Raw genomic sequence first — 12,063 nt, 5'->3', positions numbered from 1 at the left:
GAAGCTCTAACTATAAGCAAATTTTGTGCCTTTTTCTGGATGGTCGTTTTGGTAGGAACATCATGCTGTTTGACTTGAGTGGGCTGCTTCGACGACGGGGAAACCATATCCATACACGTGGTCCGGGTTAGCCAGCTTCTTTAGAACAGAAGCAAAAGAGCGAGCAGCAAGTGGGGCATCACATCTGGTGAGTATGGGCTTGGCACACCCAGAGTCCTAAGCTGGATATCATCATTCTTCTCTTTCTTGGTGATTCCTTTCTACTTCTCTTTCTCTCGTGGTAACGCGGGATTTTTTTTTTTTTTTTTTTTTTTTTGTTTTGGCTGGTGCAGCATAAGCCTCAGGCTTCCTTGCACCATATGGCTAATAATAATAATAATAATATTAGCACTAATAGAGGCATATGATGTAAGAAAGCAAGCTTATATAGCATCAGCCAAATATAAGCGTCAGTTTCTTTCAATTCTTCAATACGGGGTTGTTGCAAATCCGTTTTAACCCCATGCCTTTCATTTTCTATCAATAAAACGTTTACCAGTTTCTCTAATCAGCACTATGATCTCAAAATCATTTCTGTAGCTGACTTGGTAATATTATTATCTTCTTTGAAAATGTCATAACTACCAACAGCACGTGCTAATCTGGGAAAAATATTAGAGAGTTTAATGGCCCTACGAACAACATAAATGTTAATAGATAAAAACAAGATTTCTGATAAATGTTGGGTTTACTGCAGGTAGATCATATGAGGATGCTCTTGGTGATTTTGTTTCTCATATACAGAGTTCTAATGCCAAGTGTGAATTGGCAATACATGTGGATTTTGAAGGGACCTTTGACTCCCTCTGGTGGAAGGTAGTCCTTGACCGCCTGAGAAAATTGGGATGCCCTTATCAATTGTACTTATTATACATAAATTATTTCGGACAGATTCATAATAGTGAAGTCACAACATCATAGTCTAAAAAGACAGGTTATGCGGGGGTGCCCTCAGGGATCAGTGTTGCGCCCATTATTATGGAACATAATTCTAAATTAATGGCTTGAAAGACATTTTGATCATTGTAGAACTATAGCTTTTGCAGATGACCATCACGGTCATCGTTCGAGGTAGGTCAAGGATAGCCATAGAGCAAACTGCTAATTGCATCCTTAATGATCTCCTTCAATGGTCTATTAATAACAAATTAACAATAAATCCTAGTAAAACAAAAATGATAATTTTTAAAACTCAAGTAGATCACAGAAGACCACCATAAATTAAATTTAATCAAATACAGCTACCATTAGTAAAAGAATTTTGATGGATAATAAGCTAAGCTTTCATCCTCATTTGATATATCTTGCGGAGAAAATTAAAAAGTTCTCAGGAATGATAATTAGAATTTCAAGAGCAGACTGGGGTCTTTCTAGAAAAACACTACTTTTGTATTATAAAGCAGTATTCTTACCTATTGTCACATATGCAGCAGGAGCCTGGTTTGATATAGCTGGAACAGTAAGATTTGCAAACAATAAAAAGATTAATATTAGTTGTCAATCGCGCTTGTAGGACAGTATCAACTGCCGCATTGCAAGTATTAGCTGGAACTATGCCACTGGATTTATATGTTACTTATCAAGGATTATGTTACAGAATTAAAAGGAAGATACCAACTGTATATCTAAATATACAGCTTAATTTACAGGAAAATCCAAAAATAAAGAAGAAAACACGTTGGGATGAACTGATTAATCTAAGGCAGATTAGATGGGCCAGTTTCTCAACGGATTCGTAACAAGTTTATACTACAAGTTACATATTTTCTAAATAAGTCGACAAGAACATGGTTTTCTATGAGAATGGAAACGTCATATATTATAACAGGACATGGGTCCCTCAATGAAAAATTATTCTAACTGGAACTACATGATACAGATTTATGCGCATGTGGAGCTTAGAAAACTGGAAGCATGTACTTTATGACTGTTCGTATTACGCTGACTTACGATCGCAACTGCGGGGCTGTGTTTATAATTTCTATCCTGGGGGAAAAAAGAATATCCTTTCTCCACCCGAGTAACTTTTCAGAAATTGCAAGAATTTGCTACGGAAGTGTTTAAAAGAAGGAGACAGATGCTTTGCCTGAGATTCTGAGAGTAACAACAACTAGTACTGAAGTCGGAGTCGCCGCGTTTGTTTTCTTTTATGTGTATATGTTTTTTTTTTTAACATACTTTTTTTTTTTTATTAACACCCCTGGACTTTTTTTTTTTTTTTACTCGAGTGGACTCCCAGAGGAATCTGGCTCACCTTTTGGTTCTATCAGGTGGGTCAGAGTCTCGAATTGAGACAGTACCAGATTGGGACTGGCCCACCATCCCGTGGTATTCGAGTACCCAGAATCATCTCTCCAGGTGATTGATACTTCTGGAAAGCCAAGTGGCCAGAACATAACAACAAAACACACACAATACACGCAAACCTACATTACTCACATATCTGGCCCTTTTGCAGTGGTACTGTTCTTCACAGAGATATGAGACGGAGTTGAACTGAAGTTCTAAGAGCCGCCCTTTACAAAAACACATGTCCACATACGTGGGTTTGAACAGACAAGTCATGTGCCCAGCAAATGAACTGTAGCGGTAACATCAGACATTAGAAATGCATGCAGAAATTAATGTATTTCAATTGCTTACAATAAGAAAAAACAGCTTCAAAGTGGGACTCTTTAGACACGTGCCTATTGGGTACGTGGCAACGCTGGCATTTTTCACATGTATTGAGATAGAGTATGGTTCCATAATGGTATTTTGAACCTTCATTATGTTGCTCTATGGCAAATAGTAAATAACAAATTTTGCGAAAGTCGACCTCGTTGAATTTCTTATACTGTATTTTTTACTCATTACAACAAATGCGAATTCACCCAATGAATCAAGTTAAAATAAAATTACAAGCACAAGCGATCGATGAAAACAGTTGTGCCGAATCAACAAACTTCGCTGAATTTTTCATGGAATTTCAATTCTAAATGCACATGTTAGATAAGATCTCACCCCACCCATAGGCGCCCACGGGGAGAGGGAACCACATACATTTTGTTTATATTATGTAATTGTACTGTCATATGTTGACGCTTGTAAAAGTTACTAATGTATAGAATGTTTGAGTACCCCCCCCCAGACAAAATTTCTGGGTGCATCACTGCCCTAGCCTCGTTATAATTTTACAACTTTAATGAAGTCTTTTTTATTTTTTTCTATTTAGGGATATTCCTACCCTGCAGAAAATAAAAATCAGAGTTACATACATACTTAATTTGTTTACGAGTTTTAAATTTCGAGCTCTGGGTTAAATTGTTACTAGCATTATAACATGAAGTCTAGGAGACATTTTCTGTCTTAGCCTTTTTGAAAAAATAAGTAACACTTATGATGATGAGTTGATCGGGGCTCGGTAGCCATGTTAGCAAGAGTGCTAGGCTGTGTTGAGTGGAATGTCGGTTCGAATCCGACTATCGGTAGTTCGGAGTTATTACGGGTTTCTCCACTCAGCATCTGAGTTAGTCGGTCTCAGGCCGTGGTCGTGAGGTTTCCCCCGGGTACTCCGGTTTTCCCCTCACAAACCCAAAACCGACCGTAGAACATCCGCCACACGCACCCATACACATTTTCTCTTCAAAATCCAACATACGGGGTTTTTTCCCCGTGTGTGGGATATTGAAGAGAGGGTACGCGTCGCGCGCATTTATGCACTTTATAGATAGCTCAATCAAGAATGCTAAAGTATTTAGCACTGTTGAGGAAATTATATTTTGGACTCATAACTCACACATGAGCCGACAGATGGCGCGAAATGAAGCCGGCTGTATTTGGTAATTGTATCAAAGACTCGAGTTGTGTAGCAACACATTTTCTCAGTTAGCTAGTTTAGTTATTAATGGCTTCAGGAATTGGAAATCTAAAACTTTTGTTAGATTGCTAATTCAGCCGGTAAGTGACTTTTAAGAAATTTCTCATTCAAATGAAAGTTTCGCCACAGACATTAACCTCAAATTGAGGATATAAAGTCACAACGGATTTGTTAATCCATGCACATAAAACAGCATATTGAATCCAATATCCCACGCTAAGCTGCAGACAATTGTTAGGTATATTGGATTCAATTCTAATTTTGGAAATGATTAATAAAAAATCAAATTTCACAACGTGTAAGTTGAAATTGTAGTTGAATTCAGTGTGACTTTTATTAGGGTTATTAATGTTGTAAGTTGTACAAAATGTCTGCAGCGCAGTATTAAGTAATGTTTGCATGCTGTAGGTACTTTGTGCGACTTAGTGTGGGAAAGAAACTGAATGTTTATTAGTTTTGTGACTTGCTTTTCATACATGTAAAAAAAAAAAAAAAAAAAATGAGTACAATTCCTGAAGTCTCACTTGAAAGAACTCTTCCCACCCCTTCTCCAGTAACCGTTAAGTAGTTATGTTCCGTCTCTGTAACTTCTATTCATTATTACTAGCATTTAGAAATTAATACAAGTTATACATTACGGCCCCAGTGATAAGGGGAGGCTACAACTCTTCACTGTAACTGTTTTAGGAAAGTTAGTATACCAGTTGCCGCACTAACAGCAGGCTGTTGCGTTTCATATTATATTTTTCTTTTCCTGCAGCACGTAGATTCGATCGCAAACCTGCATACCAGCTACAACGCACATTAAACACCCCCATCAGGTCACCTCGCATGTGGCTAGAGACTAGGCCAAGTTAAAGTATTACATTCACGCATACATATCGAATTTTAGTTATTTAGTTTGTGATTTACAATTATTTTCATTTCAGACTACTCACAGTGTAATGTAAACACGTAACACTTGTTTAGTGTTATGCGTTTACATTACATAGTAGTTGACACACGGGGGAGCGGGTAAATGCTTCGTGAAGTTACCATCTCGTGCCTTGAGGGTTTCGAGCAAGTAAGAATGATAATTCGTATGGAACGAAAAAAAAGTGATTGATAATAGGATAATTATAAGGACTAGTTTTAATATGTATATCTACTTCATTTTATTTTTATTGAGAGGAACCCAGGGTTCTGAGCTGGATATCATCATTCTTCTCTTTCTTGGTGATTCCCTTTTACTTCGGACTCTCTCTCGCCTAGTACAGCATAAGCCTCGGGCTTCCTTGTACTATATGGCTAATAATAATATGTCCATTTTTTGAGAAATGCATTATGTATTAGGTCTGACGTAGCCGAGTGGTCATGAGCAAGAGTGCATAGCACGCATTCCTTAAGTGGACCGGGGTTCAAGCCCGTGACTACTAAATACGATAAACATATTTGTATTGACGATTTATTGTAAACTCTACTGACTTGGTTATCATGCCGGAGTATAAACAGAAAATTTATTAATTATCCGTTGAGCGATTGATCCGTAACTGGCAAGGACTGAACAGTGGAGCTGTGAGCATCTTCTTGAATTTATCTGATACCAGTAGAGGTTAAACAAGTAATTGCTCTGTCAGTTTTGAGCTTTGTTAGCTGAATACTTTGTGTAGGTTCCAGTTTATTAAAGTTCTTATTTTGTATTTCCAAAGGGAGGAATTCGTATCTGAGCGATTCTTCCCTATATACCCCCATGTCCGAAAAGCAGAAAATACATGCTGCAGTAGACTTTTCACTGCTCTTATTATTATTATTATTATTATTAGCTCTATGGTGTAAGGAAGCTTGAGGCTTATGCTGCACCAGCCAAAAAAAAAAAAAATAATAATAAATAAATAAAAAATTCCCGAGTTACCCTGAGAGAGAGAGAGAAGTAGAAAGGAATCACCAAGAAAGTTCTATGTGGTTGTTGCTATATCATTTCTTTGCTTTTTTTTTGGGTCTTTCCTCGCCTTCTGATAAAATAGCATTCTATTGGTTTTATTATTATTATTATTATTATTACTGGCCATATGGTGCAAGGAAGCCTGAGGCTTATGCTGCACCAGACAAAAAAAAAAAAAAAATTCTGAATTACCCTGAGAGAGAGCAAGAGTCAGAAATAGAAAGGAATCACCAAGAAAGAGAAGAATGATGATATCCAGCTGAGGACCCTGGGTGTGCCAAGCCCATACTCACCAGATGTGAGCCCCTACCTCCTGTTCTTTAGCTTTAAGCTTTTAGTTACGGCCATTTTGCATTTTACTTACTTTCACAGGTATGCATAACTTTCTGTAGCTGATGAATTAAATTATTTTCTTTGTTGTGGTTGTAAGGAGTACAACAACATTAAATTACCAATCTGTGTATTCTAGGCAGTGTTTACGTGTTTTGTGTGATAATAAGTTCCTAAAGAAACTAATATATTGTCAAACAGTATATTGTCTGATTTGTTTGTTTGTTTGCTAGACGAAAAACGCTAGTTTTGGGAGAAAACACCATTCAACCCTCACCTAAGACAGAAATTCAGCCACGTTGTAAAAAAAAGCTCAACAGTTCATGTCATTTTCCCTCATGTCATTTTGATACCGTAGAGAAAATATTTGAAGTGTGGGGGGATGGGATCGATAGAGACCAGAGTCTAGCGCAGCATTAGATCGTTCACTGTAGAATGCATGGTTCTAGAGAAGGTAGTTTTACAGGGGGATTGAATTGTAAGGGAAACCCTATATTATAATGTAACGAGAAATGGACCAGAATATGAGTGTTTGCTATTCGAGAAAATTAATGATGTGACTAACCAGCCATTAGTTTTTAAGAGTAATTAATATGGTATGTTCAGAGCCATGTTTCACCATGTGGCTGAATTGACGAAAACAAACGAACTGATGACTTGGTCAAGAAATATAAGATCATGGAAGAATTTAGCGATAAGGGATAAAACTTTCTTGCGTCTGCAATTCGGCTCGAACATGATAAGAGAGAAAATATGATGACAGTCTTGTGGGTTAACTCTAGACTTTCGAGATTCTGAAAGGCTTGTAGGGGAAATTTTTCTCAGCCTGACTATTCGAGTTAATAGACAAAATTTGTTTTTTACAGCAGAATTCATTTGAACAGAGGTGCAAGCGTTATTTTTGTAGGGTCACAGGAGTCGTTTTTTCCCACATATATAGGCAAAAATGACACTCTTTCTGTCAGAATTTATGTTCGATCTGAGCATTCCCTAGTGCAGAAAATGAAACATTAAAATAGATGCAAAAGCCGAGAGCAGTCACATACCATTGGGAGAAACTTGTTTAAGCAGCTATATGGAATGTATCAGAGTTGTAAATAGACAAAAAGTTAAATTTAATTTGTCTACATAGTGGTGCCTGTAGTAGTGTAAATAAATTAAACGAATTTGCTCTGTTTGTTAGGCCAGCCAATGTTGGTATTAGGCTAGCAGAAAAATGCTGCAATACAGATATAGGAGATGAAAAATTTCATTCATTATGTTGAGTACAACGTGTTCAGGAGAGGAAGAGGGGCGGATTTAGGAGAGTCATCCTTATTATTATGGTCACTGAAAACGATCTACTGTGTCCAGAGTTAGATCACTAAGGTGGCCATTGAGTCTGTGTGGCACAAGATGACTTGGGGTGAAGTAGTATGAAAACTACAGATTCTGGACTCCTTCCTAGATTCACAAATGAGGAGTCTGTCTTTTACAGCCAATCCAAACTAATCAATCGGGCTCTCCTTCCATTTGATTCGTCCCCTGCAGTGGCGGACTTAACGGTGGGTAGATTATTCCACTGTTGTAAAGGAGAGATGATTTAGTATGTTATTAACAAAAATTATTGTGAAGAATTGCCTAAAGAGTTAGAAATATCTTTAGGCAACTTGAATTGGCAGGAAAGTGATATTGCCTCATTTTGGGACGACTTCAACCTACCTCTCATAGATTCGGAATTATAGACTGGCAATAGAGCTTGGGAAACTAGGTTTTTGAGTAATCTGGATGATTGCTATTTTTTCTAACATGTCACAGAAAGTACGTGCGATTCTAATATCCTCGACTTGGTTTTAACTAAGGGTTCGAACTGTATCCATAATTTGACAGTACTGGAACCAAAAGCAGGTAATGGCCACAATGTAATAAAAATGGGGAGTGTCTAAAGGGATTTCTGCGGTCAAAAGAAAAGATGTAGAGTTCAAAATCAAAACTCTGCCTTCCTTGCATGCACCATTTTGCCATTAAAATACTGATATCAGTAATAAAACAACAAGACCATCCTTTTTTTTTTTTAAACTGTTTCTTAGCTACACTGAAATAGTCCGCTTTACTAAATTGTTGCATTGGGCCAATGCAACAATTTAGTAAAGCTATATGCTTAACAAAAGTTGCGATTTCAATCGGGCATTTTCTTCCATACATCAGCTGGCTGCTTGTTTAGATTCAATACATTTATTCACCATTCGTTACAAAGGATATCTGTTGATAACCTCAATGATGAATTGGATTGTTTGGTATGGGTGAGGAGAGACAGCCCAAAAAAACCAGAGATTAACTGGTCGCCTCTGAAAGTTAAATGGAAAATATCGGAGGATATTTATAAAAATAATAATAATAAAAAAAAAAAAACTGGTGGAGAGTGTTACATAGACTAAAGGCTGTCACTGTAGATATACAGACGCCTTGATATTAATAATAGAGTAGTGTATATATTCAAGCTACTAACCTATGTGGAAGCAACAGTTTTTCGTATTTTGGACAGGGCCTATCCACTTTTGGTTTTCGTATGCTCTAGGTACTCTTTCGTAGGTCCCTAGGTATTCTTCATTCTGAGGCGTCACTACGTTATATCAAACATGTTAATATGCTCTTGCATGAAATCAAGTTATTTTTGTTTTGTTTTTAAAGATTTTCAATAGCGTGTCTATAAATTTGGTTTTGTATTTATTTCCACAACACTTATTCCGGCTCTAACTTACTCGAAATACGAACTTTGAAGTTGTTAATGCTTTTTCTAACAGAAAAAGGCGAAGAATTTTATTTTAAAAATGTGCATTTAAAAATTACTTTGAAGAATATTGTTGTTTAGAAAAAACACAATTCAACAGTTTTATTCAGTTTATATATATTTGTATAAAACCTTATTTTTTTTAAACTTAATACCAACTGGATAAATTGCATACAACTGGTGCAATTTAATAAGAATTTAGAATATAAGTATTAGGGGTGAAAACTATACCCGTGTGAGGCCAAAGGGCTAAGTATTTAGGTAACCTAAGTTGGACTTCATTGTTGTACCATAGATTATAAACATAGAATAAACACCTAGATTATAATAAAATAGTAAAATTAAAATAATGTAGCTAATTATTGATATTTGGATACATTGAATGGAGCGTTAACTAGGGCTAGCGCCCTCAATATATCCCATCAATAATTAGCTGAGGCTATCTGTTTGCCATTTGCCGGTTTAACTAGGTTCAAATATACTGAGAATATACTATCAGTTTAGTTTAATTATTTTGATATACTGTACGTTTAGTTTAGTTACTTTAATATATTTCTGTTTTCACAGAAAACTAATTTTGATGTACTATTTGATCTGCTATTTCAGTAAATGCGGATTTATAATTTCGTAAAGAGCTTCTATATTTTTATCTTATTCATAAAACTTCTATCATATCAGGTAATTTTTCTATTCATTATTGGATTTATGCAACATTGGGTATTCTAACATTTCTTCTAATTTACATCAAATTTCATTTTATTTTAATACCAGGATCCTTACTAAAAGGTCGGGCAGTTACGCTCCCGGTAAATCCAAAGTATCTATATAATATGCTGTTTCTATGCTTTTGTTTCAACTTGCTAACTCTAAATTTTTATACCTCAAAATCTATTAGAGCAATTCGAGGGAGATTGAGGTTTATTGCTATCCTTGTTCCTCTTCCTATTTGTCTTAATTTTGGCATGAGCCTTTCCTTTTTACTACATAAATAAATAGCACTAATTAATAGTTGGTATTCACTTTTATTATTCTTGCTTCACTTCCATTATTTTTTATTATTAATTTTCGCTGCTATCTGTCGGGCTAGCGGTTATTCTGCCAGCTTTCTGCTAAATTTAACGTATATTAAAGTAATTAAACTAAACTGATAGTATATTCAGTATATTTGACCTAGATAAACTGGCAAATGGCCTCAGCTAACTATTCATGGGATATATTGAGTGGAGCTAGCCCTAGTTAACATTCCATTCAATGTATCCAAATATCAATAATTAGCTCGTCATTTTAATTTTATTATAATCTGTGTTTATTTATAGGATACAACAATGAAGTCCAACTTAGGTTACCTAAATACTTGGCCCTTTGACCTCATGGGTATAGTTTTCATTCCTAATAATTATATTCTAAATTCTTGTTAAACTGCACCAGTTGTATGCAATATTTCCAATTTATCCAGTTGGTATTCAGTTTAAAAAATAACGTAATATACAGACTGATGTAATGTTCAATCATTATTTTGATGGCATTAATCTGTTCTGATACTCTTTTTCTATTTCTATTCCTCAAATTCCATATTCTTCTACATAATTTCATATATATATATATATATTATTTTTTTTAAGCTAATGCTGTATAAGCTTGCTTTCTTGCATCATTTTCCACTACTAATAAAAAAATGCCACTGTGCCTAGGGCAAGTGAATCTCGAAAATACGGCCCAGATCCAGTTTAGTGGCGATTATCCATTTAAGATGTAGCCTTGGATAGCACAGTTGGTGTTATCACAGTCATTTTTATGAACCTTTCCACAACCTGGCTGAGTTGTCAGTCTCAAACGAGAGCAGCATTATTTTTTCTCCCGGGAACTCTTGGAAACAGTAAATCGACTGCCGAATACACTCAGTTTTTAAACGTTATATATGGTGTAATATGGATTTTGCTGCTGATGAACCTAAAACCCTACAACAACCTTTTAAAATTGGAAAGTTTGAATAAAGTATTAGAAATAAATTTTAAAATCAATAATAATTCAATGAACTACAACTTCCAATAGAGGCCACTTCCTGTGTGGGAAACGGAAATAGCTAAGCGTTGAGACAGAGTAGTATCTCAGAGTAGTAAGAGTACTACTCTGTGGAGAGTATGGTGTGTTTATTAATTTGTTGAAATAAATGGATTCATATTTTGTACGGCTACAAAAGTAGCTTACGAATACGAGGTTGCAGAGAGCGTTGTTTTGTATATAAAAGCTTAACTCTGACTTCTTGGGGGAAATATTTCCTTTACAAATGTTTCTTTTTCGGCAGTGTTGTCCTCGTAAATTATAGGTGATGTACTAGCTCGTACCTCTGACTATTCCAGTTTTATTTCATATATAAATAATTGAATATAGTAAAAATCCAGCATATACCACAGGTGATTCCGTTGAACTGAAGTATTTCCGAGGATATAATTACAGTACCTAATTACAGTAAAGATGTTCTGAAAATTATTCAACAGCACACGAACGGTAAGGATAGTACCATACAGATAGTAAATATCATTGCGTCAATATTTATTTAAAAGTGCTTGCATTGGCATTAGAACATACTGCTGCTAAAAATCTTATATCAATAATCTTTTAGAAGAAATATTAAATATGATTAATTCCGGCTGTGTAATGAAATATGAAAAGATCATTAATTTCGATGTGAAACGTTACCTAGGATGCTGTTATGTTCATTTTTTTTACTACAAGTTCCCCATGCAGATTAAATCTTTAATATAAGGTGGCGAAAGCAAGTGTGTGAATTTGTTTTCGAAAGCAAGTGTGTGCCTTTTTATACACAAGGTAAATATTGGTTGTTTATAAGTAAGCTGCAATAAAATATACATATATATATATATATATATATATATATATTCATGTACAGGAACATAAAAACATGACCAACAATAAAACTTAATTTTATATTAAAATATAAATGTTAATATAAACATTAAAATATATAAAAACTTAATTTTTTATGGTATGAAGCATTAACATTGCCTGATGCATTAACACCTGCTTCTGTAACTTCAATATGAATAAGAGAGAAAGAAAAAGAAATCAGCTAATTCTGTTTACACAACTTTGCACTGTAATAATTTCCCAAAGTGTGGAACA

At 35.2% G+C, this 12,063-nt stretch overlaps 1 protein-coding gene across 3 annotated transcripts in view; it reads left to right on the top strand.

Moving 5' to 3' along the window:
- The first annotated feature begins 11,028 nt into the window (after positions 1–11,028).
- The window catches only part of ECSIT (evolutionarily conserved signaling intermediate in Toll pathway, mitochondrial), a 50,422-nt gene continuing 49,387 nt past the window's right edge, over positions 11,029–12,063 (top strand). For all 3 annotated transcript variants that reach the window (XM_090376966.1, XM_090376967.1, XM_090376965.1), the window contains exon 1: positions 11,029–11,427. The gene's annotated coding sequence lies outside the window, so the exon portion shown is untranslated. The remainder of the gene's footprint in view (positions 11,428–12,063) is intronic.

The sequence above is a fragment of the Mastigoproctus giganteus genome, chromosome 7 (assembly GCF_048544385.1).
Source record: "Mastigoproctus giganteus isolate SK-2022 chromosome 7, ASM4854438v1, whole genome shotgun sequence".
Lineage (NCBI taxonomy): Eukaryota > Metazoa > Arthropoda > Arachnida > Uropygi > Thelyphonidae > Mastigoproctus > Mastigoproctus giganteus.
This window is presented reverse-complemented; position numbering and strand designations above follow the sequence as displayed.